Source organism: Nelumbo nucifera, chromosome 1, assembly GCF_055504915.1.
Source record: "Nelumbo nucifera cultivar China Antique chromosome 1, China Antique-T2T, whole genome shotgun sequence".
NCBI classification, from domain to species: domain Eukaryota; kingdom Viridiplantae; phylum Streptophyta; class Magnoliopsida; order Proteales; family Nelumbonaceae; genus Nelumbo; species Nelumbo nucifera.
Window position 1 is genome coordinate 193979246 of NC_142649.1, and position 9354 is coordinate 193988599.

Here is a 9354-nt window from a genome sequence, read left to right on the forward strand (position 1 = left end):
GGGTCTGCTAAATGGATGGGGCTTAGACCCTTTCCACTCAGAGAGTCCAAGATCTAAATAAGATTTAGATCTGGAAACCTTCTAATTAGATTAGGAGACAGCTGATCTGATCTGCAGATAAGATAAGGATTATCCCTTATCACTAAGGGACTTCTAACCCAAATATGATTTGGATTAGAAACTCCTAATCTGATTAGGAGCTGATCCCTTTAAGATTATAAAAGGGGAAGGGGGCGGCAGCCTAAAAAAAAACACAACAACATCAAAAGCATTCTTCTCTTTAAGAAAGAGAGATTAAGAGATTTCCTGCATACTGCGAATTCTCTTCTACCGCTACCTTCCTGCCATTGCCATTCCTTCAGTTCGATCTCCAGTTCTTGGGAGCAATCAAGATTGGATCTTGATTTCACTCTTTTGGGAAAAGATGGATTGGAGCTGTACTCACAAGCAGTCTAGTTGATTCTTGCGAAGGGTCAAGTTCTTTTGAAGAACATTGCTGATTCTACTCCATCCTTCACTGCGCCATCTTCAGCGGGAGCAGATTTTGGATCCTTCCTTGGGTGTGAACACCTCCATTGGGAGATAGTATTTCTCCGTATCAGGTATAATCCTCTCCCACTCCTTTTGGTTCAGATCTGGTTCAGTTTATGGTTCAAGATTGATCCTTGAAAATATGATTTTCTAAATGGGGAATACGATTCCCAGTTGAAGGGAGAGAAAAATTTTTGAAATTCGCCCCTTATTCCGCAATCTTTTGGGCATCCATAGGAAGGATCTCTCATCCCTTCTGTGGTATCAGAGCCACGGTTGAAATCTTGAACCAGTTTGTTTCAGATCTGAACCTGCGCAATTGGGCAGAAGGTGTTCTACCCAATTTGCGCAGATATGGGTTTTTGGAAATTTTGTTCCCAAAATTAATGGGTGAATAATCTGAAATTAATTTTCTATAAATCTGATTATTATTTAGAATTGTTCTTTATGATTTTCTTGATTTATGGGCTGTTCGTACAAGAGGAGATCGAAATCTTGGTTTGCGCAGGGAACCTGCAAGATTTGCAGTTTCTTGATTTATTTATTACATTTGGTCTGTAAATAATTTTTTTTTATTTTCTAGACTCAATGTATAGTTATTCGATCTGTTGTAATTATTAATAGAAATAGGATTTCTATTTATTTTAATTATGGATCGAAGAAGGCGGCGCAGAAAGGGAGATTTCGCAGAGAAGAAGATTTCGCAGATGGGAGAATCGCTATCTGCGATTTGCAGTTTGTGAAACTGCATTCTGTGATATAACCTCTGTTTTGCAGGATGGATTGTGCGAACAGCCCTGATTTACTGATTGTGTTTTTTTTTTATCAGTAATTAATTTCAGATTATTTTCTTGAATTAAAGATTTAATTAAAGATCAAACCCTAGACCCATTCGAACCAAGATTGGTTCAAACTGTTTGGACCGAATCTAGGGTTTAATCAAGGCTGAAAGTCAGCCCTAATTTCCCACTGATGGGCCTAAGGAATGATATTTAATTAAATGATTAATTCGGCCCAACCTGTAAAAGCCCACTTAACCCTTAAAGCTATATGGGTTGAACCATTCGGCCCATATACCTAGATAATATTAATGGTTAATATTAGGGATTTAAAATGGGCTTCAAATGGGCTTTACAGATAATTAATTGATTGGATCAATTTATCCCTGCATGTGATGTATGGATGTGTGATGTGCTACGTACATGGACCATAAGTACTTCGCCAATGCTCAATCGACAGTGGCTCTTTCGCACACCATGGCTGAATGCACATCATTGCCATGGTGTCCCTTTTGGTCATTGGATGACCTCCCTCAGTGGTGGGCCCCACACCTCATCATGAGGTCTCGTGCGGAACCCTTGCCGATTTAGGCCCACCAAAATCTGGCTTTATGAAAGTCAGTGGGAGCCACTTTGGTTTGACCTAAAGATAAAACTAGGGTGTAATTATCTATTACCTCCAGACAATATGAGTGCATGTGATAGGGAGATTCATATGATGAACTCTCTAAAGGCCTTCCATCATTAGCACGAGGATGGGTCCTTCAGTAATGAGGAAACACACCAGAAAATGGGCTATCCATTTGCTGTTGGGCTTGTCTAAGTGTTTCATAAGATGATAGGGGCGTCATAGACCGATGTGGGAGGGGCTTCACCAGAAAATCGGAACTCTCTCACGGTACCTTGGCGTTCACGAATATGATGGGTAAGCACTCACTGGACAGAAAGGTTTACCTGAAAACGGCTTTGAACCTTGTCTGACAGAGGCCAAAGGGAAACTCATATGATGAGTGGATATGATCCTTCACAGAAAGGTGGTGGGGTTATGCAGCTGAAACAGTTGGCCTCATGCACCCTATGTGATTTCCCACATTTCCAGAGACAACCCGTAGTCTTCGTTGCTGAGAAAGGAGGGAAATCTCAGAGACGAATAAATGGAAAGTGATCGTAGATTAGAATCCATATCTATGAAATGAATATGAATCAAATTAGGTCGTGGACTGATGTTTGCTCTTTTATCAGAAAATGGCAAACGGATCATTTGCAAAGCTACTTGATGACAACAAGTTGAAGGGCCCAAACTATGCTGACTGGTATAGGAACCTTATGTTGGTCTTAACATCTGAGAAATTGGACAAGGTAGCAAAGAATCCTGCCCCGTTTCGTCCGGGAGATAGGGCTTCTGAGGCCTGAAGAAGAGAATACCAAGAATGGGAGGAGGAAAACTCCCTTGCCCGCTGCTATATCATTGCCTCCTTAGACAATCCAATTCAGAGGCAGTTCGATCAGATCGAACTTGCTAAGGACGTATTGGATAGTCTTAGGACAATGTACGAAGAGCAGAATCGTTCTACTCGGCAGAAGGTCTTGAAACAGTTCAAGACCGCGCAGATGTCCAAGGGCCAACAAGTTCACGACCATTGTCTTCAGATGATGGGCTATATCAACAAACTAGAGGCTCTTGCATCCGGGCTGGATCTGGTAACTCAGATTGATGCTATTCTCAACTCTCTGCCTCCATCCTTTAATCCATTCATCATGAACTACAACATGAACAAGCTGAACGTCAGCTTGCAGGAACTCAGCAATATGTTGCAGAGGGCCGAAGAATTGATTAAAAAGGATGAGCCCATTGCCATGCTTGTCGAAACTGGCAAATCGGGCAAGAAAAGGAAGGCGAAGAGAAAGCCCCAGAAAAAGGCTGCCAAACCCAAGAAACAGAGGAAGGACAAGGCATCAGATGCCTGTCATTTATGCAAGAAGACCGGCCACTGGAAAAGGAATTGTCCTGCCTACCTGGAATCCAAGAAAGGTAACTTCGAAACTTGTGTTATAGAAACCAATTTGTTGGTAGCTTCTGCGTCCTGGTGTATTGACTCCGGGGCTTCAACTCATGCGTGTAACTCACTGCAGGGGTTCAAGGTAAGCAGAAGGCTGAGTGAAGGAGAATTACACTCTACTTGGGGACTACTGCAACTGTTGCAGCCGTGGCCATAGGAACCATGGAATTATATTTTAGAGAAGGAATAATTGTACTGAAAGATTGTCTTTATGTACAAAATTTAAGAAGAAATTTGATTTCTGTCTCAAAACTGTGTGCAGATGGTTATTCTGTCTTCTTTAGTAATACAATTACTATTAAAAGAAATAACAGATTCATCGCATACGGGGAACTGGAGAACGGTCTCTATGTTCTACATCCTTCTCTTGAAACTAACATAACCGAAACTACGTCGGCTGAAATCCCCAAGAAGAGAGCCCGTGATACAGTTAATCCCACGTGTCTGGGGCATTACCGACTTGGCCACATCGGTGTTGACCGAATCACAAGGTTGGTAAAGGATGGTCCTTTGGATTTTCTAGCTGTACATGATCTTCCCACCTGTGAGCCTTGCCTACAAGGCAAGATGACGAAACGGCCATTTGACGGTAAGCCTGAAAGATGTACAGGCACACTTGACCTAATACATACTGATGTATGTGGTCCCCTGAGTGTTAGGACACGAAATCAACACGTGTATTTCATCACCTTCACAGATGATTTTTCACGATATGGTTACGTGTACCTAATGAGACACAAGTCTGAATCCTTTGAAAAGTTCAAAGAGTTTAGACAAGAGGTCGAGAAACAGTTAGGGAGAGAAATTAAAGCCCTTCGATCAGATCGAGGTGGCGAATATCTCTCTGACGAATTCAGGGACTACTTAAAGGACAATGGGATAGTATCACAATTAGCTCCTCTTGCTACACCACAACTTAACGGAGTTTCAGAGAGGAGGAATAGGACCTTATTAGATATGGTCCGGTCGCTTCTCATACACTCAGAGTTACCCACATCCTTTTGGGGTTACGCATTAGGACTGCGATTTACGTGCTGAATCGGGTTCCAACCAAATCGGTTCCGAATACTCCATATGAACTTTGGACCGGAAAGAAACCAAGTGTTAGACACTTGAAGATTTGGGGTTGTCCAGCACACGTTAAAAGAACGAGTGCAGATGGTTACCTTTTCTATGACCAGTCGTTGCCTATTTGGAATCTAAGACCAGTCGTTGCCTATTTGTAGGCTACCCAAAAGGCACTGTAGGTTACCTTTTCTATGACCCATGTGAGCAGAAAGTGTTCTGCAGTCGAAATGCGCAATTCTTGGAAACTGACTATATCCTAGACACCCATCGTCAGGAAGTTGTTCTTGATGAGGAGAGCTCAGGAGCAGTGGGAGATGTCCCACAAGTTCCAGGTAGTGACCAACTTAGAAGATCCACTCGGGCATCCAGGCCACCAGTCCGTTATGGTTATGATCAGGATAGTTACCTGGTGGAAACCTTGACTAGTGAGGAGGATCCCGTGACTTACGCGGAAGCTATGTTTGACATAGATTCCCAGAAGTGGGTGGAGGCCATGAGGGTAGAGATGGACTCAATGGAGACCAATGGAGTCTGGACTCTAGTAGATCCGCCCTCCGGGGTAAAGGCAATCGGTTGCAAATGGATTTACAAGAGGAAGAAGGGCCCCGATGGTAAAGTTGAGACCTTCAAGACTCGTCTGGTGGCAAAAGGGTACACTCAGAAAGTGGGCATCGATTATGAGGAAACCTTTTCGCCTGTGGCCATGTTTAAATCCATTAGGATCCTGCTAGCTGTAGCAGCATACCATGATTATGAGATTTGGCAGATGGATGTCAAAACTGCATTCCTGAATGGAGATCTTACTGAAGATATCTATATGTAGTAGCCGCAAGGCTTCATTGCTGCAGGTCAGGAAAACATGGTATTTAAACTTAACAGATCCATTTATGGGCTTAAGCAAGCTTCTAGAAGTTGGAACATCCGTTTTAACTCTGCCGTCAAATCGTTTGACTTTGAGCAGAATTCGGATGAACCCTGTGTCTACAGGAAGTACAGTGGGGATAAGGTTACCTTCTTGGTCCTGTATGTAGATGACATTCTACATATTGGGAATGATGTAGGAATGTTAACTACGGTGAAAGTATGGCTTTCGCAACAATTCTCCATGAAAGATCTTGGAGAAGCCTCCTATATACTGGGTCTTCTGAAAGAATGGTAGGATCCATCTAATGGACGCCATAAAGGTTGCGGAATGGGTGGGGCGAATTTCAAAAATTTCCTACCTTCTCCCAACTGGGAATCATATTCCCTGAATTTAGAATACAATATTCAAGGATCTACTTGAACCCTAATCAAACCAGATCTGTACCAAAAGATAAATGGGAGGATTATACCTGATCCGGAGAAGCAGTATCTCCCAAAGTTGGTGTTCACGCCCAAAGAATGCTCCAAGATCTGTCCCTGCTGAAGATGACACAGCTGTGGATGGAACAGAACCAGCAGGGTGCGTCCTACACACTAGATCTTTCACAAGAATCCCCTGGATGTACTAAACACTGAATTCTTTCAGTCTTTCTTGCAAGACTGATGTCAAGAACTGGTTTCTTGACTTTCTTTTCTGCAAAGATCAAATCTTGCAACAATGCAGATGGCGGCGGCAGGAGGAGATTTCCAGAAACGAAAAGGCTGAACTGTTTTCTTTTCTGGAGAGAATGAGATCTAATCTCAATTCGCAGGAACCTTTCTTGCTTACCAGAACCTCTTGGATCGAAATCTTATTTCTCTCTCTTGGTTCATTCGAAAATCTCCTCTCTTTTCTTCTTGATTAAGAAATCTCCTAATTAGGAGTTATCCCAATCCAAATCAGTATTTGGATAGGGGATAATCTTAATCCCTTTCCCAGATAGAGTTAGCTTACTCCTGATCTTATCAGGAGGTTACCAGATTCAAATCTGATTTGAATTTGGTCTCTAAGAGTGGATAAGGCTAAGAGCCCAATCCTTTTTGCTAACTTCAATCTCAAATTCGCCCCATTGATGGGTGATCATATCAGCCCACTTCGAAATGGGCTTTTGGCCCATTAAGTATTCAGTGTTTAATTAGTTTCCAATCTGCTGCCCAGTTGGGCTTCTTTATAAAGCGTGGGACCCAAGCATTGATCTACACACCAGCCACATGGGTTCGGCCCAGCCTTTAATACAAGGCCCAGCCAAATTCACTGAAAATCTCAATGAACCCCTTGAGTCCATCGTATGAACCCTATGGGCCCAACACTTACATTAAGTGGTCCCTGGGCCAAGCCATCTTATAAAAACCCAGGGACTGTGGGCAGGTGCAAGATTAGCCCATCAGGTATTATCCTAAATGGTCTTACACTTAACCTCTCAGCCCTTCATGATCAAGCACTGCCCGACAAGAGAGAACCTCTCCCTCGGCTGCAAGGAACAGTGCCGCACTCTCCTCTCACATGGATCCCGGGAATTAAAACCATTTGCAAACATTTTGAAACCGTACATATATATGTAAATATATTAATTTTGCAAAAACAAAATTCCAACGATTGAAATCAACTGCCGGCAGTTTGGTTTCCATCAGAGAGAGTGCATTCCCGATCATTACCCTTTGTCCGACAAAGTGGCTGATTCTGTCACTATGACCACCCACTCAGATGAATTCTCAAACTTCCCCAACATACCCAGGTTTTGATCCCCACTAAGGATCTCACTGATTGGCATATCAAAGGCAGCCTGATCCAACACCTAGTGAAGTGTCATAATCGAGTCTAGGGGTCAGGTGTAACTTTCCAGTTTTGCCCATCTATCTCCAAGGTCCAGGGCAAGACTGGAAATCTGGTCCGGTTCAAGGATTCAAGTAATCCCATGCTGTATGTGCCTCGGGTCTTACCCTGATGGCTGAGACAGGCCATCCCAACACTTGGTGGCACACCAGTATCAGCCTTGGCAGGATAAATCTCCCCAGACTTATCCAGCGGCTGTGAACATTTAAAACTAACATGAGTCTCTACAAATGTCCAGTTTTAGGGTTTTACACAGAATTAAACCAAACAACATGAATCAAACATGCACTTTATTTATTTCCACTAAATAACAAAAGTACATCAAAATGATTGAAGCTAAGGGCATACAAAACTGTCTAACATCTTCGACTCTATAGAGATAGATCGAAGCGGATAATAGGATTATCCCAATCTGCTTACATTGACAAAATAGTCAAAAGATACAGCATGGAAAACTCCAAGAAAGGAAATGTTCCTTTTAGGCACGAAGTCAGTCTCTCCAAGAAGATGTCTCCCAAGACTTCTGAGGAGATTGATGGCATGAAAGACGTTCCTTATGCCTCAGCCGTAGGGAGCATCATGTATGCCATGCTGTGCACTCGTCCTGACATAGCTCAGGCAGTGAGTGTAGTAAGCAGATTTCAGGCCAACCCAGGGCAGGAGCATTGGACTGCTATGAAAAACATACTTAAGTACCTTCGAAGGACAAAAGAGTTTTGTCTGGTGTTCGACGGTAGCTCACTACAGATCCAGGGGTTTACAGATGCCGATTTCCAGTCAGACCCAGATGATAGAAAGTCTACATCTGGATATGTTTTCACGATAGGATCGTGTGTTGTTTCCTGAATGTCAGCAAACAGGGGTCCTAAGTAGCAAATTAATAGTCCACAACCCAAGCCGAAAGCATTGCCGTAAGTGAGGCTGCCATATGAATGAAGGTGTTCATTCCTGAATTTGGAATTCAGCACATCACCCATTCCACTGTTGTATGACAACGCTGGACCTACAGGAGGATAGTGTAAAGATGTAGCATCAGCGGAGAATGTGGTAGACCCATTGACTAAGCCACTATCACAGAAAGTGTTTGAGAAACACGTGGAAAGCATGGGACTCCGGCTAGTACCTGATTGGACCTAAGTGCAAGTGGGAGCTGTTTGACAGTTTTGTATGCCCTTAGCTTCAATCAGAATGATGTACTTTATGAATTTATTGTAAATGAATAAAGATACATATTTGATTCATGTTCCCTTGGTTTGTTTCTGTGTAATACCCTTAAACTGGACACTTAATGAGACTCGTGTTAGTTTAGAATGTTCACAGCCAGTGGGTCGGTCTGGGGAGACCTATCCTGACAAGGCTGACACTGTAGTGCCACCAAGTCGGTTGGGGTGGCTTGTCTCAGCTGCCAGGGTGAGACCCTAGGCACATACAGTGTAGGATTAATTGAATCTTTGAACTGGACCAGATTTCTAGTATTGCCCTGGACCTTGGAGATTGATGGGCAAAACTGGAAAGTTACACCCGACCCCTATACTCGATTATGATACTGCACTAGGTGTCGGATTGGGCTATCTTTGATGTACCAATCAATGAGATCCTTAGCGGGGGTCAAAACCTGGGTATGTTGGGACAGTCCGAGAATTCATCTGAGTGGGTGATCATAGTGACAGGATCAGCCCCTTTGTCGGACAAAGGTAATGATCGGGGATGCACTCTCTCTGATGGAAACCAAGACCACCGGCAGCCGATTTCAACCGTTGAGATTTGTTTTGCAAAATATATTTTATATAAGATATAAAAGTATATATATGGTTTCTAAAATGTTTGCAAGAAGGTTTTAATTCCCGGGATCCATGTGAATGGAGAGTGCAACACTGTTCCTTGCAGCCGAGGGAGAGGTCCTCTCTTGTCGGGCAGTGTATGATCATTATGGGCTGAGAGGTTAAGTGTAAGACCATTGAGGATAATGCCTGATGGGCTAATCTTGCATCTGCCCACAGTCCCTAGGTGTTACAAGGTGGCTTGGCCCAGGGACCACTTAGTGTAAGTGTTGGGTCCATAGAGCTCATTTGATGGGTTTCAGGGGGTACACTGTCTTCAGCAGTGCATTCGGCCAGGCCTTGTAACAAAGGCTGGGCTGAAACCATGTGGCTGATGTGTAGATCAATGCTTGGGTCCC